Source organism: Euprymna scolopes, chromosome 6 (assembly GCF_053919585.1).
Source record: "Euprymna scolopes isolate OS-2025 chromosome 6, ASM5391958v1, whole genome shotgun sequence".
NCBI lineage: Eukaryota > Metazoa > Mollusca > Cephalopoda > Sepiida > Sepiolidae > Euprymna > Euprymna scolopes.
In genome coordinates, this window is record NC_136487.1 from 142,461,506 (window position 1) to 142,483,497 (window position 21,992).

The 21,992-nt window shown below is 33.1% G+C and overlaps 1 protein-coding gene across 3 annotated transcripts in view; it reads left to right on the forward strand.

Annotated features, from left to right (window-relative positions):
* The window catches only part of LOC145278011 (monocarboxylate transporter 9-like), a 199,293-nt gene that overhangs the window by 19,810 nt on the left and 157,491 nt on the right, over window positions 1–21,992 (forward strand). Inside the window, exon 1 of one of the 3 annotated variants that reach the window (XM_080130193.1) lies at window positions 2,289–2,334. The exons of 1 other annotated variant lie outside the window; for it this stretch is intronic. The gene's annotated coding sequence lies outside the window, so the exon portion shown is untranslated. Of the gene's footprint in view, window positions 1–2,288; window positions 2,335–5,259; window positions 5,574–21,992 lie in introns of those variants that run through there. One more of the 3 variants, XM_080130192.1, reaches the window with a different exon arrangement.

A 21,992-nucleotide genomic window follows, 5' to 3' on the forward strand; every position in this document is an offset into this window, starting at 1 on the left:
GACCAAATACTATTAAAACTCAACTTTTAAATGGTAACTTTTTTTTTTTCACATTTACTGCATCTCCAGCAAAATGTATCAATTTTTGCTTTTGAATATTTCTGAATGGACATGCCATGCACACATAACCACAACTTGTTTTCTGCAATTAGTAATTTGGATTGAACATATTGTAAAGAAAAATGTATTCATGAGGCAAATGTGAAGCCAAATTCTAAAAATTAGTGCACAAATATTTTGAAGACCTAATTGCTTTGAAAAACGCTAAATTTGCGAAATTTGGCCTAAAAACATCGAATGAATAGAAAATGGGGGGTCACTTTACTAGAACGATACATTAGAAACTGAACATCCCTACAAATATATAGATATTAACTTTAAAATATTGTTTTGTGATAATCTGGTAGACTAATATTGATCTGATAATAATCCACTGAAAAATTTGCATTAAAAAAAACGAAAATAAAAAGAATAAAAGAGGAGTACCTCTTTCATACGTGCCCCAAAGAAATTAATAATCCCTAGCAGAGTGCTTGATTATTGATTTCTTTGGTGCACGTAAAGAAGCGAGACCCCCCCCCCTTTGTAAGATTTTTAAAGTTGAATTTCTGCCTTAATTATCCTTCAAACAAAACTAAAGGAACTTAATAAAGCGGAGGATGGAAATATCGTCAAAATCTTACACAACACACGAGCCGCATGTTTTCAAAGAAGCAGGCATGAACCGATATGTCTAATGAGGGCTAAACTCGAGTCTCGGCCTTCCGGTCATGTGGATATATATATATATATAAATATATATATATATATATATATATATATATATATATATATATATATGAACCTATGAATATGGCATGAAAAATTAGTAGAACCCAGTAATACGACATTAGAAATTAGTAACCCATACAATACAGTATATACACATATATATAATCAAATAACATCGCAAGGCGGGGCAAATATCGTAACCAGGGACCAGGAAAACATCGTATTCTATATAATTTATTCGATCTTTTATTACATCTGTTCGTCTTTGAAGAACTGTATGATGGATAAATTGACGAGATTTTCAGTTTTGATACTGATGAAAATGTATATACGTTCACATATAGTATAATTAAAAATATAATAAAATAAATAATAGTACATCGAAGGGTGGAAGAAGGTTCAATATTATATTATAATGACAATATTTTTTATTTTAATATAATAAAAGCATAATTAGAATAAAATCTTTAAATATGAATTTATATTTAATTAACTAAAATCAGAAATTAGTACATGATTAATCTAAAAAAAAGATAAAATTGAAATACGATTAATTTAAGTGAAGTAAAATGTATTAAATAATTTAACTAGTTTGGAAATAATTATAAAAACTTGTTTGAGAATATTTATACATAATCATAAGTGTAAAATATTGTTTTTTTAGAGAAAGAATTTCAAAATAATTAACTGAAAATAAATAATAAGTAAAAATATAATAATAAAAGTAATTAATGAAATAAAATGTAATATAAGATTATAAATATATAATAGCTAACCTTAATATATAAATTAAAATTGTTTTTTTTTAATAATAATGCTAATAGATTAATTTATATTGAAATGTTTTAAATATTAAAGTTTTAATAATATAATCAAGAAAAATACAAATTGAATTAGTGGACAGCTAATATAAATACAAAATAATTGAATCAGATAATTATATAATAAATGCAGTAAAACCCATTAAATCTAAAAGTGAGATTGTATGAAGGGAAATAACTGCCCAAAATTAAGAAAATAGATTATCGCCCTTTGAGTGAATTATAAAGAAATGATGAAAAAATATTCAAATGGAAAATTCGATATTACGATTAAAAATGATTAAATTTAATCAAATGGGAATATTAAATCTAATCAAATGGCAATAAAATTATTCTGGTTAATCTAGAAAGAAATATAATAAAAATATTAAGATATGTAATTATATAAGATGTATAATATGCAAAGTTTAGGTCTAATAAACAAATACCATTACCGGAAACAAGATCAATAAATTAAGTAATTAGTTTCGTATAAAAATAAATAAATCAATGCAATGAAAAATAAAACGTGGGGTAGTATATATATATATATATATATATATATATATATATATATATATATATATATATATATATATATAGGCTGCCAAGCCGCCCGGCATTGCCCTATCGTAAAAGCGCTTAAATATGATACTTTCATTAATGCAGATTTCGTATTTACTATTATATTAATGTTTTGTCCTTGTTTTTATCCAGAGGAAGTCTCGAAATAAAGACGAAACGTTGATGAATACATAACTCGGTTTGTTCCTTTTTATTTTCATTTCTCTCTTTCTCTCTCTCTCTCTCTCTCTCTCTCTCTCTATATATATATATATATATATATATATATACACATTTTTTATATAGTAGTCACCACTATCAAGACCCGGAGGCAACTCGAGGATAAGAGTTAATGAGCGTACAGTAGTCAATGAGATTATAACGTAGTAATTGTAAGTAGTGGACATTTTGTAAATTGGATTACTTAGGCGGACAGTTCATCAAGAATTTGTTTACATTGGACTTAAAGACAAATTGTAGTCAGCTGGAAAGCAGGTAAACGGAAGAGAGTTCCACAGACGTGCAGTTCTAAGAAAGAGACTTTGTTAATGGAATCTACGTTTATGTTTAGAATGGGGGAAATTATTGATAGTGGTTTTGGCTAAACGAGTGTTTTTCGTGAACGTTTGACGAAGGGGGAACCATAGATTGGAGCTCAGACGCGGAGTTGCCATGAAAATAACGTAAAAGCAGGGTCTCTTCTGCTGGAAAGAAGTTGCAGGGAAGAGAAAAGGGAATCCCCCCCACTAAGATACAAAGTATATTTAAGTATTTTGAACTCTCTCAAGACAGGATAAGTTTCTTCTAGCAACTCCTGCCCTGATGTGGCAACAGTAATCCATCATTGGACGAACCTGGCTTTTATATAGGTAGAGAATTGCATCAAGAGTGAGATATCTACTGGAGCAATAGAAGGATTCTACCATTTTTTCTAGCGACCTTAGCAACGGATTTGATGTATGTGCTCCATTTCAGATCAAAAGTAAAGGTCAAGCCAAGAAGCTGGTTAAAACATGGAGCCTCCCCAAGACAAGAGCCATATATATATATATATATATATATATATATATATATGTATATATATAGTAAGTTATAAAAATATATATGTCAATTAAGCTACACAGAATATTCCGCGTTTCATTCACGCTCAGGTTCGTCAGGCTTATGCGAAGAGTTGTAGTAGTCTGGCGTTTTTATATACGCACATTCTATTGAGTTTTCAGTTAGCCAATCAGCTTCCTAGTTCCACGGATCCCTTCCTAATCACACAATGGGCAAGCATTTACAGGACAAAGGCCCAGTTCACCTTGGGTTCAACCCTTCCTTTGTGTGTGCTTTTTTAGCGGAAAGCGTGGATATCTAATGATCTGACTTATTTTAAAAGCTAGATTTAGTTAAATGTGTTTTTTAAAATATTATGTTAGTTTATATATATATATATATATATATATATATATATATATATATATATACATAAATGTAAATGTATGTTTATTTTATTTATTTATTTTCTATTGTTATTGTTAATTTAAAAATTATTTTGTATCGCTATCCTAGAGTAAAGTTTATCCTGTTTACACAGATGCCCGCTATTTCTCTTCTACAGTTTAATAGATGTTGGGGTTCTTTAAAGTATAGGATAGAAAAGTTTTCATGAAGGCATAATCTACATGGATCATCTAGGTATCTATATGTGTTCATATATATATATATATATATATATATATATATATATATATATATATATATATATATATATATATATATATGTGTGTGTGTGTATGTGTGTGTATGTATGTGTTTCCTACTCACGTATATATCTCTTTTCCTGTCCCCGCTCCTCTCCCTCTCTCTCTCTCTTCCCAAATTAGCTTATGTATCTTTATAGGCTTGTGTATATATGTAAAGCTGTCTATACGTGTATTTATATGCGCACACGTTTATGCATGTGCATCTGTTTCTATATGTACGTGTTTATGTGTACACACACATACACACACACACACACATATATATATATATATATATATATATATATATATATATATATATATATATATACGTAAATATGAGCATTTGTTTGTCTACGTATGTGTATGTACATATTATCGTATAAAATAACTAAAAAGGAGCGTTTTGTATCCGTCTTAAAATACAGTTGGATCTGGAAGTGACGTTTTCGTTCTCTTTTTTTCGAATAAAAATATAGCCCTTGACTTACAAATGATTTTACTGCGTCTCTTCTTATAACGTCTTTTATACCATTTGAATTTTTGTTCTCTCTTAGAATAAAATCTATATCGTGGGAATTTATGTGCGTACTTACATGCATATGTATTTAAAATTGACGTGGAACCTCCTCATTGGCTATACCTTCTCACCCTTCATCTTCCTTTCTTCTCCTCTCCCGTGCACGCATATCATATTCACTACACTGATGAAGACTAAAGGATCGGTCGAAAATATGTACATGTAAAAAAGGATTTTTAAATTTCTTTCTAATAATATTTGTATTCCTTCACGTCACCAATTTAAAACGAATAAGGAAAAGTTATAAACTTTTATACTTTTCATATTCTTTTCTTTTATACACCTTCACACACACATACATACATATATATATATATATATATATATATATATATATATATATATGTATCGCAGGTAAAGACATGAAATTTAGCAAGACTCGGAATAAACAAAATGTAATAAATTGGTTATTTAGCGCAAGTGACTTGTCACAACCAAACAGTTTACGAGGTCTGTATCATAGTACAATTTGTTAAAGAACAGCCTCCTATTCTTGTAAGTGAGTAAATATGAGATGAGATAGCCGAGGATTCGAACTTGCGAATCTAGATTTGGAATTGAGAATTCCGATCATAAGTTAAAATAATGCAGAATGTTATTGAACATGGAATGTAGAATTACCATTGTTTAGTTCACAAAATAGTTAGATATCTGTTTATTGAAAAATAAATGTAATGATGTAATTTTGTTTCTGTTAAAGAAATGAAATTAAAATAAGGAATTTAAAAACGGACAATGGAAAATGTTTGTAAAATGGGTTAATAAAAATTTAGGTTTGAGAAATCGGGTTGAAACATGTGAGTAACAATGCATGCTTAAACACGGAGGCATGTCAGGCCATGTGTCTGATATGCACGTGTTGGCCATGCACGTGTTGGCCATGCAATGACGTCATGAGTTTTCAATATAGTTGGAGCTTGGCAAAGGGTAAATCAGAAATCAGTCAGGGGAGAAGAGAGGAGTCAGAGACAGAGCTGACATGGAACCTTGGAAGCGAAGAGAGAAGAAGAATCATGTAAAGGCTTGAATTCCTTGATGCAAAGCCATTGACCGGTCGGAATGGAATAAACGAATATCATCACAATTTTGTATCTGCGTCTTCGTGTTATGTTATTCAACAAAGAAAAGGTATTGTGGATTTATATTATAAGAACTTTGTGAAAATCATCATCTCAAAAATAAGTAAAGAAATATGTGTCTCTGTTATAGAAACACTCCCATTTTCAGAACTGTCAAACGTATAAATGTCAATATCACTATCAATCTCTCTATCTATCTATATATCAAATCTTCTCTTATTGTGTATTACATGCCGTCGGCTCTCCAGCATTAACATGTACCCTGTCTCTTTATACATACAGAAGTGTCTTTCTCTTTATATATACGCGATATATCTGCACACAACATAAACACACTAAGATTCTCTCTAATATGGACAACAAATACACACGTCATCCCTTCTAAAATTAACACCAGTATGCAACAAATTTATCTGTACAAAATTTCGGTTACTTTGCAGGTCACTTTCTGATATCGAGACAGTGCAAAGATATTGGTCACAATATATCTGCTTTTTAAAACTGAAGTCGTACACAGATACAAGTTGACTTTATTCTGTTATATAAAAGGCAGTTGTCTGTGTGTATATGTATTTGTAGTCCAAAACTAGAGAATTAAAGCCACAAAGTTGGTATTTTCTTCATCAGCGTTGCTTTGGATCGATAATATCTAAAATTCCGAAAAACTATTCATTCTCCGAGGGTCTAATCAGGCAAGTTTTCTCAGGGGAGAGGTGGGTCTTTCATATAGAGAGGGTTGGGGAGAGATAGAAGGACATAGGAGTTTTAATATAAATAGCCTATACCTTTATCCCGGTCAACACATGGTATCCTTCTAGTTACATATAAATACTAGATGAGTATCCGTCCTAGATCGGGTAAAACTAATTTACCGAACGAAATAATTTGGTGTCACAATTTGTTTTTATATTAAAATCCACTTCGTTTGTGGTAAAATCTCATTTCTCAATATCAGATTCCTGTTCAACAATCGGCTGAAATGATTGATCTGGTTCGTTCTCAAGTAGCTTTCCAAAGTGTCCTTTCCATTGTAAACGTGCATTTTCCGAAGTGCTTGCCTTTAACTTAGCTTTGGAGGAATATTTGCGTCCAGACATCTCATTTACTACTTACCAAGCCGGATATGATTGATTGTTCTTGAACATACGTCTGTTGTTCTGATAAGTACACCATATTAAGCACTTGAAGAACGTACTTGTTTTTTTAGCTTTGTGGCCTGAACAGTGGAGTAATTGTGATGCTTTTCAACTATTCACGTTTTGTTATCATCTCATCATTTTCCTACAGGTCTTTTAGCTTTATCTTTGGCTTCAGAGGCATACACACCTTTGTTTTTTTGGTCCGATCGAACAAAGTTTTCATGAGTGGAATTAGCACTTGGTTTCTGCTCTTGTACTTGTAAAATACTTAATCTGTTCTGCAGTTCAATTATGAATCCCTGTATTGTGGATTGGCTAAGCTGCGATTAGTATGGACTTCAAAGCTAGCTAACAAACTGAAAAGGCAGTTTTCATAACAGTGGTGGAGTCTGTCCTTGTTTTCAGACACTCACCAAAAGATTGGGGAAAAAGCTAGACGACACGTACACCCGTATGCTACAAACTATTCTAAATATATCTTGGCAAGATCATCTCACGGAGCAGCAATTTTATGGAAACCTATCTACCATATCTGCTACCATCAGGGAATGAAGTCTACGATTTGCCGGTCACTTCCAGAGGAGCAAGCAATAGCTGGCGAGAAATGTATTGCTGTGGAATCCACGGCATTGGTGCATAACCATAGTACGATCCACGTACATCCAATTGCACATGATGGCAACTGTGATCCTGCAGATAAGACTGGGAAATCTGGAGAGAAATAGTCAGATTCGTTCGAGCAAGGAGCCCGACCAGATAGATAGATAGATCGATCGTTAGCAGTGGGTTTTTTTTCTATTTAAGCGCAAATCCTTGTGTTATATTGCCCCTTTTGATGGGTCGCGTATTTTTTTTTTGTTGTAAATAATTTTACCTACATAAATGTCATCTGTTTACACGTGTTTCTTGCTATTTATTTGTTTAGAAGATTCCATCGAATCCATACTTTACACCCAAAGAAAGAAACACATTATAATATATTTAAATTCATCTTTTAATAACACTGTTATCACAAAATTCAGAACAGAATTTATTCTTTGCAAGAAAAACAAACAAAATAATTCAGCGTATTATTTTGCGTCTATTAGCAACCATTACAGAATTTAAATATTCAAGATAATTTAATTTATAACCGATTGCTGACCTACGCTATTCACACTGGCTATTTTAGTATGGATTTTTGGGCCTTATCTGTCTTGATACTCGAGTTAGAATGATGGTTAGGGTTAGGGTTAAAGTTAATATCGCTAGATTCTCAGTAATTGCAGAAAAATTATTAATAATAAAAAACATTGGAATAGTACATAATATTAATAAAAACATTGCAATCGTATACTAAAAAGAAAATAAAAACAAGTCACCACAAGTTATAATAGTACTTACACCGTAGTTGGATAAAAAAGAAAGACAAAGTAAACCGAGCCGAAAAGTTATAAGTTTAGATTCTGTCCTTTTAGTAAACTGAGTTTGCAAATTAGTTTTTCCTTATTCAGACAATTTAACCCTCGCTCAATAGGTGACCGACGTTATATATATATATATATATATATATATATATATATATATATATATATATAAATATATATATATATATATGTATATATATATATATATATTCATGTCTATTTGTTTGTATGTTTGTTTGTATATCTGTTCACAATTTGATTAATATATACAATGGGCCCATTACTTTTCTAATTAATTTTCGTACTGAAAACTTACTTGCATTAACTTTATTTCATTTATTTCTATGTATCGTATGATTCTTGCAAAATATGCGCTCCAGATATAACATCATTTGCATATTACATTAAAGAAATCGTTTATACTAAATAGCTGCGTGTTAGTTACCCTTTATAACGAAAAGTTATTTTAAGTGTTCTATTAAATATTGCTATTCAAAGATGATTTATATTGATAATATATTTAATTTAATTTAATTTGAAGTATTATTATCGACATCGATATTTTTAAAAACCGGTTTCAAGTTATTTCCTCTGCGCACTACCTCCTGGATCAAATACAGTATTTCCCTTCGTACACCTACTGGTGGTCGTTTTTTTTTGTTCATTTTTGTTCTTTTTGCATTTAAACAGAGGTGGTTTGTGATTTCGGCGGATAATGATCTTAAAACTAAAGACAATTTCCTTATTTTAATTTTTTTTTATCAGAGAATTACATTTTTATTTAAAAAAAAAGCAAACGATCTAATCCAATTACGATTCTTTATTTAAAAGAAAAACTAAAAGGAAAACAAACTTTCAAGCATTATTTTGTAATTAGTTTAAATAAAATAATTTCCAATTTAATTTCGCAATTAATACTGTAGTCCAGTGGATTAGGAGGTTCTCTCATAAGCATCAGATTTCGCGTTTGCAAATACAACAACAACAACAACAACAACAAAACAAAGCAAAACTTTTTCATTTACAATTTTTTTTTCACTTAAACAAGGTTAAAAGTTTTTCCAACTTTGTATCATTTATTTGGCAATTTTTGCGGCGCTTAATTACATTACCCCAAATCATTTCTCTTATTTCGAGGGTTACGTAAATCACATTTTTTTTGACATCGTAACTGTTATATTTTATTTCTTTTAATGACGCAATAAGTGATAATCATTTTTATAACATAAAAACGTTTATTTCGCTTAACACAAATTCTACTTTTGTATTTTTGAAAATGAATTATTTACACATTGATTTCTAGACTAAAACAGCATTAAAGAAATTCGCGGAAACTCATATGTAGGCATAAAAAGTGCCCAATATCCGGAGAATAGCTTCTCTTCGTATCTCGTCTGCCGAAATATCTGATGAATATGTGAATCCAAGCGATCGCACCCCGACGATATACATAGGTTTGTTCCCAACAGCCCTAATATATAATGTGTATATCTGTGTTAATATTTTTTTATAGAACTTGTAAATCAGTGCATGCGTTCGTGAGTTCGGTTATACGAGAGATGACACGGCCAGAAAAAAGATGAAGGAGAAGGAAACCCATAGCACAAACGCCGTTGACGATATTCGGGAGGAGGGGCGACATGATAATACAATAACACCTTGAACCCTACCGCAATCCATTCAATATAATTATGCATGATTATATCTACAGAAATTATTCTACCTGGCATCACAGGAGCTTCAAAGCTTATGAAAGAATTTGGTTATCGCTTCTAAAATTTGGAGGCAGATTCGCTGAAATTGAAACATAATCCACAAAATACAAAAGATATGGAGTAATAATATATGTACTAAAATTATAAAACAAAAAAAGAAATATTGCGAGTACAGTGTGTTTACGGTTTATTTGAAAGACCAGCTTATCTGATAGTGTCTATTTAAATATAATAGCAGTAATAAAAAACCAAAACTGACGTTTCTAAATTTTTGAGATGAGGATTGGTTATACGTATTATTTGGATTCACTGGACTACTGGTCTCATCTTGAGTGTGATTTTCACAACGTTTCGGTCGATTTAACCTCCAACCTTCTTCATGTGTATCTTGTCAGACTTGGGAATGTTTCTGTCGAACTCATGAATTTGGACGGAATTTCGAGCGGAACGCTTTATTTACTTTACCCAATGACCCGTGGCGCAGTTGTAAGAGTACTTGGAAAAATCAATTTTAAAAAGTGATATTCCCTTCAAGGTTGACGGTTCAATCCTCAGTGTGGGCGACCGAAAAATACAATTAGGAATTACTTAGGGCCTCTATCCAGTCATGGCTGACGGAACAAGAGCACGCTACTCCTGTGAAGTAAATGAATGGTTTCGTTCGAAATTCCGTCCAAATTTCAGAGTTCGACAATATACACCTAAAAAAGTTTGGCGGTTACATCGACTGAAAGATGAGAACAGAAGTTCGATGGATTCAAATAATATGAAAAAAAAAGAACTTATTTGATTGTCTGTTTATGTGTCAGTTATTGGACTTTCAAAAGATGTTTTTTAAACGTCACAAATGTAACTCTTCAGATATTCCTAGTACCTAATGTGACATTAATCCTAGGTGGGTTGAGTAAGATTCCAGGGAATATTTGATTAAATAACGGCTCAGTGTCGCATCTAGAGGAGAGGCTGCTGTTAGTGTTCTCAGAATGGTGTCATTGACTACCACATACTGCGCCTGGTACCGGCGAGGTCACCGTAGTTTAAGTTCTAAATATGACTTATAAAAACAGAGACTAATTCAAAGGGCACAAAAGTTGGCTTATTCGCCTTTATCTTTTTAAAATATAGCGCCTGGTGATTGATTAAGGAAAATATTCTTGATCTATCAAATTGGGTTGTCATAGAAGTCAAGGGAGGTAATTTATCAAAACAATGGACAGGGATAGATAATCTATTTTAGGACATTAGGTAAATGATTTATTAATACACTGTCGTTTTTATGCTTAACGCCCTAATAAAACCCATCTGATAGCAAGGTTGGTTTCCCATATACGAATTAATGAATTCCTTAGAGTAAAAACCAATCAATGCAAACGCCATTAAGCAACAGCTTGATTGGTCGATCAATGTGTAGAGGATGTTAAAAAATGTGAGTGTCAGTTATTGAGGATTGTGAGTGAAACATACTTGGATATGAATAATAATGACCTTTTTTATTGCCCCGTAATAATAACGAGTGTTTGAAGGCATGCGTGAATGAACATTAAAGCTATAAATATGCACGCACACACACACACGAACGCACACACACACACACACACACACACACACGAACGCACACACACACACACACACACACACACACACACACACACACACACACACACACACATTCGCACGCCCTAACACTCGCACATAGAAGTTGTTTGAAAACCATATCGTTGTTATTTAATGCGAACGTGATAAACAGGCGACGTTTGTTAGTCAGAAATTATCAAATGAAAAATCTTTTTATTATTGTCCTAAATTTATAATTTATTGTACTCATCACGTTGATACACCGATTAGCATTATATCACCGCAGTTAAGCCACGTTGAGTGTGGTCAGAATTAAAATGGGTGACCATTTAGGAATACCATGTGCTCTCTGCAAATCTTGACATTATTTCCAGTTGTCCTCAACTTCTATTACAATGTAAATTATTCAGTGCTGATTAAGAAGACCTGCGGTTGGAGATTGCGCAACCCTTGCCACACAATTCTACGCATATCTTTCAGTACAAGAAGTATCAATAATTTCTGGAAACAGCACAGAAGCGATAATATACTAAATCTGAGTTAATCAAAGTTTGTTTTCCTAAAACTTTGTTTTTCTTATATATTTTAACTACAAGAAATACATGTTAAAATATTCTTTTGTTTTTGTTCACATTCGGATATGCCTTTAGATTTATCTGAATTTAAACGAAGGATCCTACTCTATAGTTTGCAGCATATCATAAACTGAGTTAAACAAAATATAGACGTATTATAAAATTCATAATGCTCGGTTAATTAGTTTGGAAGCAAATCTTATATAAATAAACACACAAGCATATATTACGCTTATAAAAATAGAGATATACTAGTTGCATGCTTTTATTGTAATTACAACGGTGTTTTTTTGTTTTAGAGCCAACTAAACAAGAAAGAGTGCAAGTCGAAGAACTTGTTTTCTCCATGGAGAAGTGTAAGAGGCCTTAACTTTATATTTAATTGACCTGAAAATGAATGAATGTTCAAGAAAAATAAGGTTGGAAGTTTTCTCATGCAAAATTAGTTTCATTAGGAGAGGCCTATATCTTCTAAAAAGAAAAAAGCATTCATCAGAACTTAGCCTAAGAGTTATAGGTAAATCCTTCTATCTGCACTGTCATTTAATGACTCCTTATGTGTTTTTTGTTTTATTTTACTTCAGTCGAAGTTCTCAGAAGTCAAGGGGCCCACAACCTGGGGCTAACACTTGAAGTCTATATGAGATACATAGGTATTCGAATGTTCCATTAAAGTTCTTTATCTCTCAAACACTGAGTTAGTAAAGAAATTGAGAACATAAGTTTCATCTCCCCAATTAACCATTTTCATACGTTGTAGTATATCTTTCATGTTGGTCTCTTGGTCTTACTTGATTCCAGGACAAGAATTTATCTAGTCTGGTGGAGTATCCAGCTTCGTGCTATTACTTGAGGTAACATCACTTGGAGAAGGTGCACCATTCCTCGGAAAAGCTAATGTGGGTTAGCCATAGTGAGGAGATCTTATTTGGTGTTAAGTTTGCAGGTTGAAACAAGTAACGTAGCAAGCAATACAAATGACGACTCAACAAACAAGGTAGATCAAATAAGAAGTGTATTAGGAAAAGGTATATTTACAAGATATTTACATAATGGTGTCAAATAAGAGAGTCTTTGCTGGAGAAACAGATCTGATCTGTGCGGCCTTCGGTGGCTTCTGGTGAACACACACTCAGACTGAGTCTTCCTATTTATGTGTAATTACTATCCACATATGCAAATGAATGTGTGCCACCACAACATTTGGGCAGCGAATACTATGTGATTTTGAATATTTGGTCAGGATTTACTTCTATGGAGAAAGTATCCTCATGCCAGGTTGTTCTGACAAACCCCTGTACAGAGATACCTTAGACATTCGAGGATAGTGTCTAGTAGGCATTCAAGTTCTCCCCAGTAGGCATTCAAGTTCTCTCCAGTAGCCATTCAAGCTCTCTCTCTTTTATGTGTGTGTGCTAGTGTGCATTGTGAAATAAATATTACTAATGGGACATGTGGAAATTCCACAGGGGACTCATTCATATGTAATATATTGATGTTGGCATTCTGTAGATATTCAGCGTAAATGGAGACTTTCTGATATAATTGTAGCTATTTTGTTAAAACTGCAAAAGTATTTATGCAAGCTAGCAGGGACTCCCAGCGTTGTCCGGTCATAAAGTACGCTTAAATATAATATTTTAATTCTTGCAAATTTCGTATATATTATTATAGAGGTAATGTTCTATCAATTTTTATATATTATAAAGTTGCGATTTCGATATATATATATATATATATATATATATATATATATGACTTGGAATCGAAACTGAAACCAAAACTTATGAAAATGTATATATGTATATATAACTTGAGATCATTTAGCTATAATCGAAACCGAAACCAAAACTAACGAAGAATTCTTGATAAAATTATTTATTACAAGAAATGGAAGTCACTCGACTGTCACTCGGATGTAAGCTTGACACACAAAATAAATAACACACACGCTATCCTATTAATGTATATATTATTAATAGTAAATTATATAGACTGATATGGAAAACAGGGTAAGGTTTCAATAAGATGCTATTAGTTATTATTATTATTATTACTATTATTATTACTTTTATTATTATTAGTATTGTTATTTTTATTATTTTTATTATTATTATTATTATTTATTATTATTATTATTATTATTATTATTATTATTATTATTATAAAAGTAAAATAAACCGGTGTAAAGCAACATAAGGCTGTTAACGAAAATAGTAATAATAATAATAATAGTAGTAGTAGTAGTAGTAGTAGTAGTAGTAGTAGTAGTAGTAATAATAATAATAATAATTATTATTATTATTATTTTCGTTAACAGCCTTGTGATGTTTTACACCGGTTTATTTTACTCAAGAGCGGCCTTTTACACTAAAGCTAGTGAGCATAGTCAAAGAGTCAATTAGGTGGAAAGCATATGGCGTTGGATGTTAGTTGTTCCAAGCAGAACTGACTTCTGGAGTACGGTGATGTTGTACTTGATTGGAGCAGTTCAACTGTTTCTCAAGATTCTCTGGAATCGAGTCAAGCGCATTTATGGTGAGTGGCACAATGGAAGTTTTCTTATTCTACATGCTAACGAGTTAGTTTCTGTAATTCTGTAGTTTCTTATTCTTTTTACCTGCTTAATTGACGTCGCTTGGGCAAAGCACATCAATAATTTGACATTCACTTGTATTATTGTTCATAACTACAATCAATATACCGTTTCGTGTGAGTTACCTTTCGGCCACAATGAACCATGAAATCCCAGAAAATCTTTATGTCCTCATATTTCACTACCTCTTCTGGTTAATGTTGCAACCACTTGTTCATCATTTGGATTCAACATTTTTGGCACAAACTCCGATGCAGATTTGCACATACTTTGTCATGGCGACATTTGTATTCTTCCTATGACAAAGTAGTAGTAATAGTAGTAGTAGTAGTTTCTTCTTCAGTAGGAGTTATCACACAAGTCGTCATTAGCAATTATTCACTGACAGTAAATGGTGGTATTCCCAAAAGTCTAATTAATAAGTTTCTCTAGATTTTCAATATTCTCCATCATTTTCGAGAAGCATTGCAAATGATTTTGCTTTATCGTAAAAGCCGCATACCATTTATCTTACAACAAATAACTATTGATAATCCGAGTTTAAAAATCCGTTGTCTTAATCTGACATTCATGTGGTATTGTTTACTCCAGCAAATTGTGTAATCCATTAAAAATCCTTGTTATCAATTATTTTAATTGTGCGGCTATTAATCCTGTACTGTGTATGTGCTCGTCGTTTAAAGTGAATAAAACCTGTTCAGCTTTCAAAAAGATCAACAAACGGCTGATACGATGCAATGTGTGTCATAATGGTTAAACGATGCATGTATAACGAGTCGTCTCGTCTCTGTTTTTAATTAACTCACAGAACAACAGTCTTAGTAGACTAATAGTAGACTAAGAAAAAGAGAAAGAAAGATCTAAAGAAGGAGAGAGAGAGAGAGAGAGAGAGAGAGAGAGAGAGAGAGAGATCCATCTCGTTCCATAAGGGTTTGTGATAAACACCGATTTATGCGTTTACTCGTTTCGAAATCTGCTAGAAAAGAAGCCACAAATATTCTTCTACGAAAATGACGTCAGATTTTCAACTTCCTTTTTCTTCGAGGTCATATTTTAACGCTACGACTATCAATCATTCTTCGTTTGCCTAACGGTTATTCTCTCAATTCTTGAACGAAAACAGTCATTATCTTACCCAAGGTAACAATTGCTACCATGTTTGCCAAACCGTACAAACTCGAGTAACATGCACTTTACATAATATCGAATCTCCAAGAATATGAAATTGATTTTGTAAAAATATATTACCTAATCAATAATCAATAACCAATGAAGAACAACTAAACGCACCCAACGATTTTAAAAGGGGCGGATTAACTTCATATGTTTCCAATGATGTTGACTGTGTCTAAGACCCGATTTTATAAAACCGGTTTTCATATGAAGATCACTGCATCCGACATCAATTTTCTAAAACCGGTTTTAACGTTTGTACGAACTGCCTTCAATAAGTTTCCAGACGTTTTTTTGTACAGCCATTTAAAATTGTCAGAGACTCTTGAAAATGCAGTGTGTTATTGCTATACATCTTATAAGATGACTGACCAATTTTTATGATTTTATGTTCAAATAAATAACTAAAACAGGACTTGGAATACACCGTATTAAAGCCTGAATTGTCACAGTTGGTGAATTTCGAAAATGAAATGGTAACATTAGGACATTTTAGAAGAAGGATAGGAAATAAAATCTCTACTATTATATAGAAGTTACTTTGTGTGTGTGTGTGTGTGTGTGGGTGGGTGGGTGGGTGGGTGTGTGTGTGATTTCTTTCTTCATAGGTTCCAAAGCAGCTAAGCCTTTCTTTTACAAATTTCACATAAAGTTAACTAATATGTGAAGTGAATAGTATCAGTAAGTAAAGAATTGCCTTTTAGAAAGGTTTTATTAACTGTAAAATACACGTACGCTCTTGAAAGGATCGAGCGGGAAAATGAAACAGAGGGCGCTTTTATTATGAATGTCAATCCCAAGGGGGATAACTCTTAACAACAAATTAAATCATAACATTTTCCCCGTCCTAAAGTATTCAAGTAAGGGGTAATTAATTATAGACAAATTTTTTTTTTTTTTTTTTTTTTTTTTTTTTACAATCACATAAGAATCATTTTATTTACAAATAACATATGAACCCAAACTGCAGTTTTTTCAGTATTTAGTCACAAAATCCTTATATTTACTAGGGAATTGTCGAACTCGGGACGACCTCCGCACAGATTGTCAGGAATGCTGATTTTCAGTATTATTTTTTAGTGAAATCTGATTTTCTTCAAGATCAGACGATTGATTTTTGTCTTCCTCATGACCAATGTTTTCATTAGTAGAAGGTTCAAATAAAGTCTCTGAAGTAGTAGGATTATTATTAGAGTTTTCTTCATTTGATGAGTTTGGAGCTAAGTCTCGAACGTTGACAGTGGTTTCAGTACCAGAAGGTAGTTGAACATAAGCGTAGTGGGGGTTGACATCTATTAGGGTGGCAGGCGTTACAGGAGGGTCATGTTTACTTGTTTTAGTGTGGTTTCTAATATACATTGGGCCTGGTTTAACCCAAGAAGGAATTGAAATTCCGGAAGCAGATTTACGACTATATTTAAAAAGTCTATCATGGGGAGTCATATTAGTGGCAGTACAAAGTAATGATCTAATTGAATGAAGTGCGTCCGGTAGTATGTCTTCCCAATAAGGTAGTTTCATTTGATTAGAATGTAATGTTGTTTGAATGGCCTTCCATAAGGTACCGTTGAGTTTTTCAATCTGTCCATTACCTTCAGGATGATACCTACTTGTTTTAGAAGTAGCAATTCCTTTTTTGTGTAAAAAATCCTTTATTTCTCTTGCTAAGAAATCAGAAGCACGGTCAGTATGTATCATGTCAGGCAAACCAAAAATTGAAAAGAGTTTGTTTAGACAGTGGATAATGGTTTTGCTTGTCATATCTCTGCAAGGAAAAGCGAAAGGAAAACGGGAATACTCATCAATTAGAGTAAGTAGATATTTGTTGCCATGTATAGAAGTAGGTAGAGGGCCTTTAAAATCAAGATTTAATCGTTGAAAAGGTAATATGGCTTGAATGAGAGTCCCTCCATTGGTATTGGCGAATTTGGGTTTCAGTAATTGACAGGATGAGCAAGAGTCAGTAATATTCTTAATTTGATCCAAAGTAAAAGGGAGGTTCCTCGTTCTTATAAAATGGCTTAATCTTGAAACACCAGGATGACATAATTGTTTATGTAAATCACGAAGATCTTGTAGATTGTAAGTAAGAGCAGAGATGCGAGAGAATGTGCCAGCAGCAATATTTTCAGGTCCAGGTCGATAAACTATAGTGAAATTGTATTGGGATAATTCTATACGCCAACGACATATTTTGTCATTCTTAATTTTAGATTTTCTTTTATTGTCGAATATGAAGCTGATGCTCTTCTGATCTGTGATGACTTTAAAGTGCCTGCCGAGTAGAAAATGTCGCCACTTACGGAGAGCTTCTACAATAGCGGCTGCCTCTTTTTCTACTGCATGGTGCTTAATTTCGTTAGTATTGAGAGTTCTTGAAAAAATGCAATAGGACGACCTTCTTGATTTAGTGTTGCAGCAATGCAATAGTTACTAGCGTCTGTTTCTACTTCAAATTCTTTATTTGGATCTACCGTTATTAAAGTGGCGTCTTTTAGATCGTTTTTCAATGTTTGAAAAGATTTTAATACAGATGGAGGTAGTGGAAATTCTTTGTTTTGATTTAGTAATAAAATTTTATCAGAAAATTTTTTAATGAATTTGCAGTAATAGGAAAACATTCCAAGTATTTTTTTTTATAGATTTAAGATTCAGCGGAGGTGGCATTTCGAGTAATGGTTTTAGTCTTTGATAATCGGGAGCTATTTGATTATTTTCTATGGTGTAGCCGAGTAGAGTAATAGAACTAGAAGAAATTATGCTTTTATTTTCATTTAAAGTGATGTTATATTGTTTAGCAATTTTGTAGAATTTTTGAAGATTGTAATCGTGTTCTTCTTGATTTTTCCCACATATAGTTACGTTATCAACATACACAAAGGTATCGGTTAGATTTTCTTTTTCTATAATATAGTCTATGCTCCTCTGGAAAGCACTTACTCCATTGGTGACGCCAAAAGGAAGACGAGTAAATTGAAAAAGTTTGCCACTTACTTCAAACGCAGTGAATTTACGATCAGCATGATTTATAGGTATTTGGTGATAAGCAGATTTTAGGTCGAGAGTAGAGAAGATGTTATATTGAGCGATGTCGTCTACCATCTTATTGATATTAGGCATTGGGTAAGCGTCTAGTTCCGTGAATCTATTGATGGTATCGCTGTAGTCGACTACCATTCTTTTCTTATGATTCTCATTCGAAGTTACAAGAACCTGCGCTCGCCACGGAGATATCGAAGGTTCAATTATGCCTTCTTTCAACATTCTAGCAGTCTCTTCTTTTATGAATTTGTTGGCGGCAAAAGTGTAACGTCGGGATTTTGTCGCAATAGGAGTAGTATGAGGAGAAAGATTAGAAAAGAGAGGAGGGGGTGGAACGTTTATGGTAGGAAAAAAATTATTCGTGTTTATAGCTCCAATTATAAGTTTGTCTCTAGGACCGTCGAATTTAAGTGTTACTTTTTTATATTTTTTAAAAATATCTTTTCCGATTATTAAATCAATGAAAAGGTTTTCAATGATTTCAATTGTTATTCCAGAATGGGTTTTATCTTTCAGTATTAAATCCACGACAGCTTCGCCAGTTATTTTAGCATGTTGATCGGAAGCAGCCAGAGCTATAGTTTTGTTTTTAGGTATTGTGAAGAGTTTAAGTTTTTTAGCAGTATTTTCATTAATGAATGTTTTTACACTGCCGGAGTCCACCATAGCGTTCACGAAGTGCCCGTTAATTTGGCATTGAGTGAATGTGACATCTTTGGAGTTAGTTCCTAGTCAGGATAGAGAAGATGAGGGGTAGTCAGAGTCGTCATAAAGAACAGCAGTATGAGTGTTAGAAATAGAAGATTTACACACTTTAGCCCAATTACCATTTTTTTTGCATTTTTTACATTCGGCGTTTCGTGCAGGACATAAATATCGAGGATGACGTGATTTTCCACAGAAAAAACAAACCCCTTTTGGATGCATATTTTCTTTAGTCACAGCTATACGATTGTAGCCCGAAGGATTATTTGTAGCTGCTACAGTAAAGTTATTTGCGTAGCTTATCGAATGCTTTTCTGCTTGTTCAAGAGATCTGGCCGTGGCATATGTGTCTTGTAAAGTCAGGATGGGTTTTTCTAACAGTCGTTGTCGGATGGACGAAGAAGAAATTCCGCCGATGAAAGCTTCCCGAATGTATTGATTTTTGTTTTCTTCAGCAGAAACCGCTTCGAAGTTACATGTTTTGGCAAGCATTTCCAATTGTAGTATGAAGGCATCTATATTTTGTGTTGTTTGTTGCTTCGTCGTCATCAATCGATATCTATTATAAACAATATTTTCAGGTTTTAAATAAGCGGCGTCCAATGTTCTTAATGCACTATCGTAGTCGGTTTTATCGCTTATTAAATCGAAAACAGAGGCTGAAATACAATTGATCAAGGCAAAGAAATTATCTGAAGTGTTTTCGATTAATCCGTTATTATGTGAGCGGATATAATTCTGGAGGGTTAATTTCCAATGCCTATAGGATTTTTCGGAATTAGGGCATCTAGGTTCCACCTCGAATCTGTCGGGACGTAAGATTCGATCCATTATTTTTTTTTTTTTTTTTTTTTTACAGTTAATAAAATTGAAGTGAATAGTATCAGTAAGTAAAGAATTGCCTTTTAGAAAGGTTTTATTAACTGTAAAATACACGTACGCTCTTGAAAGGATCGAGCGGGAAAATGAAACAGAGGGCGCTTTTATTATGAATGTCAATCCCAAGGGGGATAACTCTTAACAACAAATCATAACAATATGTCTTGCAGTGTCCTTAGATATGTTTTGTACAGAAATTCATCCGATAGGTATCGAAAATTGAAAAAATCCGATCTTAAAAATAGTCTTTCTTCTCTTATAGATAAAAAAGAAGAATTTTTACAGGGGAAAATTTTACGGGGTAATATTTTACGTTACTGTAAAAATTATTCATTTTTATCTATAACAAAAGAAAGATTAGGTTTAAGACTGCCAAGCCAAATATCTGGTGACGTGATATTTTAAACTAAGACAAACAGAATTTGATGAACAAGATTATTATTATCACCTTTCTTATATTTTATTTTATTTTTTATTTTTTTTGCGAATTAGTCCATAGGGCAAATTATTCCTCGTAATTTATAATATTCAATAGAAGATTGATTTTATATTAATATATAAGCAATCTGCATAACTTAAAATATTATTGTTAGCGTATTGTACGACCGGGCAATGTCGGGCCACCAGTTAGTAGTGTTATAAACTTGGAAAAATGTCCCAGAAATGTCTGAAATGCTTTTGGAATATTTAGAATGAATCAAGCATCAGTTTCTGAGGGCCTAAGAGATTCTAGGAATGCAGCGAGTCTGTCGCAGATGACGAGACGTGTGAGAAGAGTAAAGAAGTCAGAACACCAGAATTGATTGGTCAAATAAAGAATTTCATAGATAATGGACGTCAATGTGAGAACTGTACACACAATTATTCACGAAGAACTGAAGATGCGACAGATTTGTGCAATGTTTGTCCCAAAGTGTGACGTGACCGTCTCCGGGAGTGGTAGGGCTCCCCATTCAGGGGGGAGGTAAGACTCCCGATACCCTGGAGAATGACGGGTAGATATGCTTGTTTTTATTTGTTAAGTATTATCGTACGCCTGGGCATCGACATCCAACCCTGCTGAAGATTATGAATTTTATAATTTGATAAAACCGACATATAAATCTGATTGTTTGGTGAAAGTGACAATTTGATGTCACGTTGAGAGACATAATGAAATATAATTTCGTTTCCGGTGCCAACGAGCTCAACTCAGGGACGTCTGAGTATAATACCAGACCGAGAGGTCACGGGGTTGACCTTTTCCGATTCTGAGAAATAGGCCTGGGAGCGTGTGACGATTCACAGGTACACATACACACACACACACACACACACACACACAGGGGGATTCTCCTGAAGTGGCGTATTTACTGGCGATTGGTCTAGGGAGCGACCGAACCTACCCCGTCACCTCTGTACATAAGCGAGTCTCCGTGCCAAAAATCGGCATTTGGAGCGTACTTGGAGCTGAGATATGAGCGAATCAAATACTAATCAAAGAATCGGCACCCTGCTCTCTCTCTTTCTCTCTCTCTCTCTTCCCGACCATCACCACCGCAAACCTGAGAGTAATTAAATCTAATTGGAACTCGGTCGAGTTTTGTCAAATCAACATCTGAACAATTGTATATAAGTTATATTTTGTACATCTATCTTGAATTAACCAGTAGAATAGATACAT